Consider the following 8,321-nt stretch of genomic DNA (forward strand, 5'->3'; position numbering starts at 1 on the left):
GACGGGCTAGAGGAGTGCAAGGCACCACTGTCTGGCCCTTCCTGCAGCCTCCTTTGCCTCTTGCTGGAGGAGAGAAATGGCACTGCTCACTGGTAGCTCAGCTCTGCATGAGTTTGTTAGTCAGCTGCTTGGAGGCCACCTCTCTGGGGGTGGGCGGGCTGCAGGGATGAAGATCCTGCTGGGATAAGAGGACACAGTGCTATCAGAAAGCACATGCTGATGTTGTTGAAGGAAGCAAGTCCATAGGCAACCTCGAGCCGAGGGCTACGATGGCAGGGAGGCCAGACCAGAGGCCTAGTGTCAACTGTGGAGTGCTGCTACTGCTGGGGCACCATCAGGGAATATCCTGCCACCAGACACAGAATGGCCTCAAATCCCCAAACCTCCAAAGAAAGATGTGAGCTCCACCTCTCCACATCAATGCTCTGCCTGTAACCACTTACAGGTAGCAATGAACACATTAAGGTGATGCACAGGATGCTCAGAAACACTCTCACAGTGACTCCTGAGAAAGAAACAGCTAATCAAATGCTTTATGCCCATTTGTACGCCCTCAGATAATGATGGTACAGATCATATTTAGTATGGATCTCTGCCAGGACTTAAGTCCTGACAATGCTAGTAAGACTCTTAAAACAATTTTCAGAGATGCACAAGATACAATTGATCATATGGTAGCATAGTTACATCCCTTCTCTCCCCAAAGAATAACATCTTCATCAATATGATTCAAAATGCATAAATATTATGTGGAGCCTTACACAGGTTCCATAAATACAATCTATTACTGGACATGGAAATAGCTGAAAGTTTTCAGTTCTTACAGCTTTGTTCTTGCTAGGTATTCTCAAGGTTTGCATATGGCTGAGCTACATAACACTTAAAAAAAAATTCTAAGATAACAGCAAGACTCATGAATTTAGAGAACAGGGTGTTCTGATGCATCCAACACATTTTAGAATGTCTGAAGATTTGGCAGTATTTAAGCAAATGCATACTGTATATTTGGCAGAGACAGGATTTCAATGACAGAGAATGTACGATCACAAAAAAATGTTTACTTCTCCTAGCTTTGGGTCTCGAAGGCTGTTCATACCACCAGTTGTTGCAAAGAAGTCTTACTGATGGCTGAAAAGGTAAGAGGTCTAGATGGTGACACCACCAGATTTCCCAAAGCCCTGTAGACTACAGAAAATACACACACACAAATGGATATATTCCCTGAGTTTTGAGAGATTTCAAGCCTAGACACCATCCTTGACAGAAAGCAGCAAAATTAACCCACGTCACCAGAGATCTGGTGATTTATCCCAGCTGGTGGTTTGGCCTTTAGATCTTGAGTTGATTCAAGACTTTCTGGGATACTGTATGTCAAAAAGGAAAGGGAGGAAAAAAAAAGGGAAAAAGAACAGGTTGATGCTCCATAAGTCACTTTGGAACTTTCCAGGCAATGCAGGTATGTGGGGACTCTATGCTATGCACTTAGCTATCCTTTAATGCCCTTTCCAACTCTGAAGTCATTCCATCTCCTAGCAGATTATTGAAATGGGACTTGCGAAAGACACAGTCCATTCAAATGAGCAGTAATATAACTCTTGTGCCTCACACTCCAAGGAGGAGAGGGAAAGGGAAAGGCAGTGAATCTCTGTGGCTCATACACAGGGTGTGGGGCACTGAAGCTGTGGAAATCCTAATTGCCCAAAGCAGCACCAGGGGATTTTATCATATACAGTGAGAGAGAGTATGCCAGGATTAGCATCTCGCGCAGTTCTTAATCTTTACATTTAAAACCATGTAGCGGGAATTATCCCACTGGGCCTGTTGGCTAACATTTTCCTTGGTAAAAAGATCCTGCCTGATGAGAATCAATACACATGTTCTGCCTCAACTACAGCCCTTGCCAAAGGTGCCGGGGAAGAAGAGCCAGACACAGTCCTGCTCACTCCTATTTTGGTTTCATTTAACTGGGCACTTCCATTTCAGAGCCCTGGGTGCACTGTGATGTACAAACCAATGCTTGTGCAGCCACAGGGGAAACAGAGGCAGAGGCCAAAAAATGATCAGAAGCTTTATGGGACAGCAGAAGGCAAACTGCAAAGAGCACCTGAGCAGCTTAATTTCTTCCCCAGAGAATCACAGTGCCACGAGGATTTCCAGGAGGCCTGAATATGAGCCAAAGGTGGCCCCTGAATTGTTCAGGGAGGGCGAGAAGCAGGCCCACCTTCGGGAAGCTGTTTTTGCCCGCCATCAGCCCTCCATGGGGAGGGGAAGGGGGCGGTGGAGATGCTCAAGAGCTCTCTGGGGAATGTCCTGTACGTCTCCCTGCCAGCTGCTGGGAGACGCTGACATGGGCTGGGCCAGAATTAGAAAACCTTGAGTGGGAGGGCAATATGGCACAAGTGCTAAGTCAGCCGCAGGCTATATGTGGCGCGCCAGTTGGTGCCCTCCCCACCCCCAGCACACACCAATGCACATGCACACGCTCCTACCGGCCCTCCATGCACCTAAGGGGCAAGCTCTCTCTCTTAAGCTTTCTGTGATCAAATCCACCACTTCAGGCTTGTTGTGTTTTCTCTTCTTTACATATTCATTCCTTTGCCCGCTCCTTTGACATCCCTTGACTTCAGCCTACATTACCCTGTTACTACTCTATGTCCCTGACTGTATTCAGGCTGTCAACACCTCGCACAGCAATTAGAGGAGCCAAGAGGCAAGTTTTCCCTCCTAAACACACCCAACATCTCCCTCAAGCCTATAGGGTGTCAAAAGCATCTTAGCTCCCCGTCTCCATGAACGGCCACTCCCTGCTTCAGATCCCACTCCTGACCTCCCCTTTTGCATATAATTCAACTTTGTTGGCATTATATAATGTCATCTCCAGGTTATGTCCATCATCATCTTATTTCCCACCATGTGCAAGTCTAGTGATGCCAACCTTGACTGTTCACTTGTCAAATTCTTGCACGGTCACCTCCAGCCTCCTCCCACACTCTCCCCTACTCATAGACCACCTTCCTGAGGATGGCTGCAATCTCTCATCCTTAAATCTTTTGCAAAGACTCACCCCTTTTATGGTGCCTTAAGAGAAGTCCAGCTGAAGAGCACAGATATGTGCCTGTATAAACATGTTTATATAAGACCTCATTTGACCAAGATCCACCAGAACACGAGCGCGACCATTTACTGAACTTGACGCTGCATCTCTTCCACACAAGGTCGACCTGCTTGTCAGGGTGTCTGGCAAATGAGAACACCTTAGGTAGGAACAGCCTTTGCTTTCCTGTGTTGAAAGTGCCTTGCATGCTGTGAGCACCATCAAAGCCGTATCTTTAGTTGGATAATTAGACACCCTATTGCACACAGTCAGCATTACAGACTAAAGCTGAGATCTTGAGGGATTTTGCTGGCAGCAGATCCCTGGCTCATTATTTTAAACCTGTTGTGAAATGTCTAAAAATCAAACCAGATGAGCAGTCCTGTCTCTCCATATGAGGAAGTAATCTCTCTCTTATGGCCAAAATCACATAGTTCAGAGATAGCACAAGAATCTCTGCAGTATCTTGACGCAGAAAAATCCACCCTGTGGTTGGAGATCCACCTGGTCTCTATCAGTTCAAAAAAGGCTTAAGCACTGCAATATGAATTCTATACTCCTTCCTTCAAAACTTATTTCATAAAACAAGGTAAGGAAACCACATTTAAGCATGCACTCAGCCAGAAGCACACTAAACTTGCAGTGGCCGTTTTGGCCATGGAGTAATCCCACACAAATTAATGTGGCCTTGCCCAAAAAGTATCCTCTTCCTCCGTGGCCTCCTAGACCAGCCCTCTGACTGTCCCAGCAGACTTGAGCAGCGTAAAGCACCGGGAAGGAAACTGATGGCCCAGGCCCTTTGGAGCTAACTTACACTGGAAGAAGCATGCTTTAACTCCCTATCCCTGTGCAACACACCGCAGATATACTGGGACTAGTCGGAATGCCTCTTGGATGGTCTTTATAGCTTGTATGGCTTAGTGGACTTACCAAAAGCGTAAGAGGAGAATAAAGTTCATTTCTGGACAATCAGATACCAAGTGCCTCATTTTTAAGTTACTGGCAAAATGGGGCACAAGTTCATTGCATTTTCAGGCACTGTAAAGACAGCAAAAGGCAAAAGTCTCACAGGGAGTCAGTCGGGTGTGAAACACAAAGAAGCAGCAGCAGCAGCATTCATCCTTTCAGCCAACAGCTCCATGGCTCGCATGCTCCCCTGAAATATGGGGGATTCAGTTTCCTACTTGAGAGCATGGATTTAAACCAGGGGCTTCCCTCTCCTAGAGGAGGGCCAAACTCCCTGAGCTATATGATGGCTCTGTCTCAGGGTTTCATGTTAGAACTGGGCTAGAAAGGCAGAGACTTCAAAGTAATTGCACAGAGTTCAGTCCAGCACAGGAACTCCCACTTCTATTCTGGTGGCCTGAACAATGCCCATCTCTCTGTGATTTTAGCCTGAAAAAGCAACGTATTTCATTTCAGAAGTGTCAGAATGAATCGTGTCAAAGCTCCAGAAGAAAAGGAAAACAAAACCAAGCCCTACTCCCTTCTTTACGAATTCAACCAAATTTGACCCAAATTCATGAAGTTTTGCATTGGCCAAAACTCCATCCTCATCAACAAAACCATTTGTAAAAACCAGGAAAAAAACAAGCAAGCAGACCCAAACCGCTATTTCTATGAGTAACAAGACTAACGGAACACAGTTTCCAAGAAACAGCTGTCTCACAGCCGGATTTTCTGGGGCCTGGTGAGAGCTGAAGCCCCTTCAATGTTCATTATGCCTCTCTTCAACATGGATTCGCCTGCAGGAGGGAGGCACCGAGCACCTACACACTCTCGAGGAGTCACGCACCTGAGGCAGATGCCAGCGATAACTCGCATCCTCAGCTGCTGCCGCTGCTTTCCCTTAGAAGTGGATCTCAGTAAGTCACAGCAACAGTGAGGGAGAGGGAGGAGAGGAAGGGGGAGCCAGAGAGTTTGTTCTAGTATCCATGCTCTCATGAGACTGCTGTCAAAAGCAGAAGAGCCTGGTGTAATACCTGGAGACAGGTCCGCAGTTCATGGTGGGATGGCACAATACTGCCAGAGACCAGCAGCTGACAGCTCCCAGGCAAAAGCAAAGGGACACATCTCCTGCGCGTCAGCTGGCTGTTGGCTCCATGGTGACAGACCGGAGCACACCTCCCTACCTGGGCTATCCCTGTAGCCTCTCTGCCATGTTGTCAGGCATCTCCTGATCTCAGCCTCCAGGATCCTCACAACAATTGCAAGAAGGTAGGACTATTACTCTGTCTTACACTTGAGGCGTGGAGAGTCCAGGACCCCCAACAGGCATCTGCCTGGTGTAAGGCGATGCTATACAGGGATACTCAAGCCAGCTGGGGGATCCCCACGCTTCTGGCCTGGTTAGCAGGTTTTTCAGAAGAGCAGTGTGTATCCGCCCTGGGGGCCTGCGGCAGCCCCAGAAACGTCCTAGGACACATCCCAACTTGCCCAGCGCTGCCTTGTGCAGGCAGACAAACCCATACTGTTCTGTCCCAAGCCCAGAAACCTGACAGGAGCCAAATCCTTAACGAAGTCCTCCGGGCAGCAAGTGAAATACGGACCTGCCATCCTCTTTCTCATTTGCACCTGTTTATCTTCTTGCTTGATCAATATACAATTATTTTGTGGCAGCTCTTCATAAAAACGCCTTTTCTGGCAGCATGAAGCACATCCAGGTGCATCTGAATTCTGAGACAGGCTGTACTGTACAGAGCCAGCACTAAGTTCATGCTTCACATTCTGAAGTCTGGTCTTCCTTTCAAAACATATTTAATGGTTGCTTTCAGGCTTATCTTATTATAACCCTAAGGCAGCTGTAGAAATGACTAGATCTTTGGCGGTTCTTTCTTGCAATCAAAGTTCTAACAGGCCTAGGGGTGCGTGTAAGAACTATTTCAGATTATTTCTGCATAAGATATATTGCCAGGATCCAATTCTGCTGCTGGCTTTTGCTAAAGTTTGGTTTCTGCAACACAAGACATCAGCATCATTGGAGAGGCCTGCAGTTTGACATGCTTAAGTAACACTGAGAACATTAGCATCGTAGAAGGCAGGGATATATGATGTGTGCTACAAGAGACTTCAATGCATGATTTCAATGCCCTAATGCTCATAGCAGCAGGCAATTCAAAAATTAAAACAGAGGCCAGCAGTGAGAGAAAAACACAGTATTGTTCCCTGGAGATAGTTTTCTCTCAGTTGTAACCATTGGCCAGCAAAACGTGAGGACCACTGGGACAAATGAAATTAGGTAGATGATATAAATGAAACACAGAGTAGGTTACATGCTGATGTTAGTACCTGTAATAACTGAGGGACTACTGTAGCATCCAGACATTTCAGCGGGGAGGAGAACCTCTTTGTGCTAGAAGCTCTGCAGAGGACAGTGGTAGGAACAGTCTGACATCAGCCCCCCAAGCAAAGTCCAGCAGGGTCTGTGAGCCGGAGCCCTTGGCCACCTCAGGGACAACAGTCCAGCACGCTCTTGCTCACCGCATCTGTCTGTCCTGTCGCCAAAGAGCCAGAGCTGCCAGGGTGTAAGAGCAGACACCACTCACGCCACCACCCTCCCTGGGCAGCCCAAGCAGAGCAGAGATTTCTTGCTTAGGCATCTTGAGGGCAGCTGCTAGAGCTCATAAATCACAGACTCTTTTTCCCAAAGAAGTCACAAAACTAAAGGCAGAAAACAGGAAATAAAATCATCACTTTACAGAACAGGAGAGACACAGGGCCAAGCTTTTGAATTGTGTGTATCAGTATAGGACTATTGATATATATAAATAAATAAATACTCTGCTTCCAAAAAGCCACTTGCTCAAAGTCAAAGGCTGTAACAAAGAAGGGATCTGAACATAGGTTTTCTTAAATGAAAATACACCTTCTAGCCACTCTCCATCACATTTTCATGCATGCATTTTTGTAAGTTTACCTTCTTTAAAACACAGTAACAAAAAATGCAGGTGCTTGGATGCCCTGCTGGGTTTGGAATGTGACGGGTCTGTCCAGACCTTCAGACTCCAAATTTCTAATTACAAAACACTCCACAGAGGGATTCACAAAACAGAAATAATAACCCTATCAAGAGCCTTGCACTTATTAGCACAGAGCTTTAGGAGTCTGGGGAGTAAATGGGAGAGAGATTGCTAGACAAGGGAAGAATAAACAACAGTCCTGGATTTTTCTGCAAAAAATCTGAATTATATGGAGCAGGGGGAATCATCGAATTCAAGAGAGTTAGAAGCTCTTTTGCTGTGCTGAAAAAAAGCCTAGTGAAAACAAAAGCTGTCTCCTTCTGAAAGTTGTGTCTTCCAGTGACAACTGGAGAGCATGGGGAACAGAGGTGTCCCTCTGGAGACTAATGGGTGGAAGGATAAGTAAGAAGCTTAAGATGGGCAATCAAACAGAGTGAAAACACAAATACCTCCTTTGCCTGGTGGCTAGCTTGTGATTATAAATAAATTATAAAAGGAAACCTTTTGTGTAGGAAAACACAACATCCAGCTGACATCCTTTCTATCAGGGGCTCGGCTTATCCATAGGAGAGAAAAAAGAAGATCAAAGGGAAAGATTAAGGGAAGCAATTTTCAATTTTAAACACAGCATTTGTGATAGAAAGGAATAGTCAAAGCAGCTGAAAAACACTCAGGGTCTGGGAGAGTCGCCTTGGCTGAAAGTACTGCAGTGTTTTCCATATTCGTCTGTTTTATTTTTAAACACCCAGAGCCCTTGCTTGATCAACGCTTCCTTGTTAAAGAAGGAAGCGGAGGAGAAGTAGGGGCTGTGGGGAGAGAGGCAAATGAGCTTGGAAACTGATGATCTTCCCAGCCATGAAAGTCAAAATTCCTGCTTGAAACCAAATACTCCTGGAGCGATACGCAGGCATGGGGGAAAGGGGAGGGAAGGAAAGAAAGATTTATTACTTAAGCAGAACTAAAATTCTGCTGAGAAAAAGGGCTGTTCGATCCATGCCGGAACATCAACGGAAGATCTGAAACTGGATTTGTCATATTTCCCTCTCCGTTTCACGCATAAAAAACGCAGGGGAGGTGGTTGGGGGTTTTAAAGGGGGGGGGGGGAAGCCACTGAAGTCCCTTGATCTTATGAAGCCCTGAACTCTTATATTCCATTTATAGCCCGAGCTGGAATGACATCCCCCTTGATTAGCAAACTGTCCAATCCAGCTGCATGTGTCGGGATTGTACGAGGCACTAAGTGAAATATATATATGCCCTTATAGAGT

Source organism: Apteryx mantelli, chromosome 6, assembly GCF_036417845.1.
Source record: "Apteryx mantelli isolate bAptMan1 chromosome 6, bAptMan1.hap1, whole genome shotgun sequence".
Lineage (NCBI taxonomy): Eukaryota > Metazoa > Chordata > Aves > Apterygiformes > Apterygidae > Apteryx > Apteryx mantelli.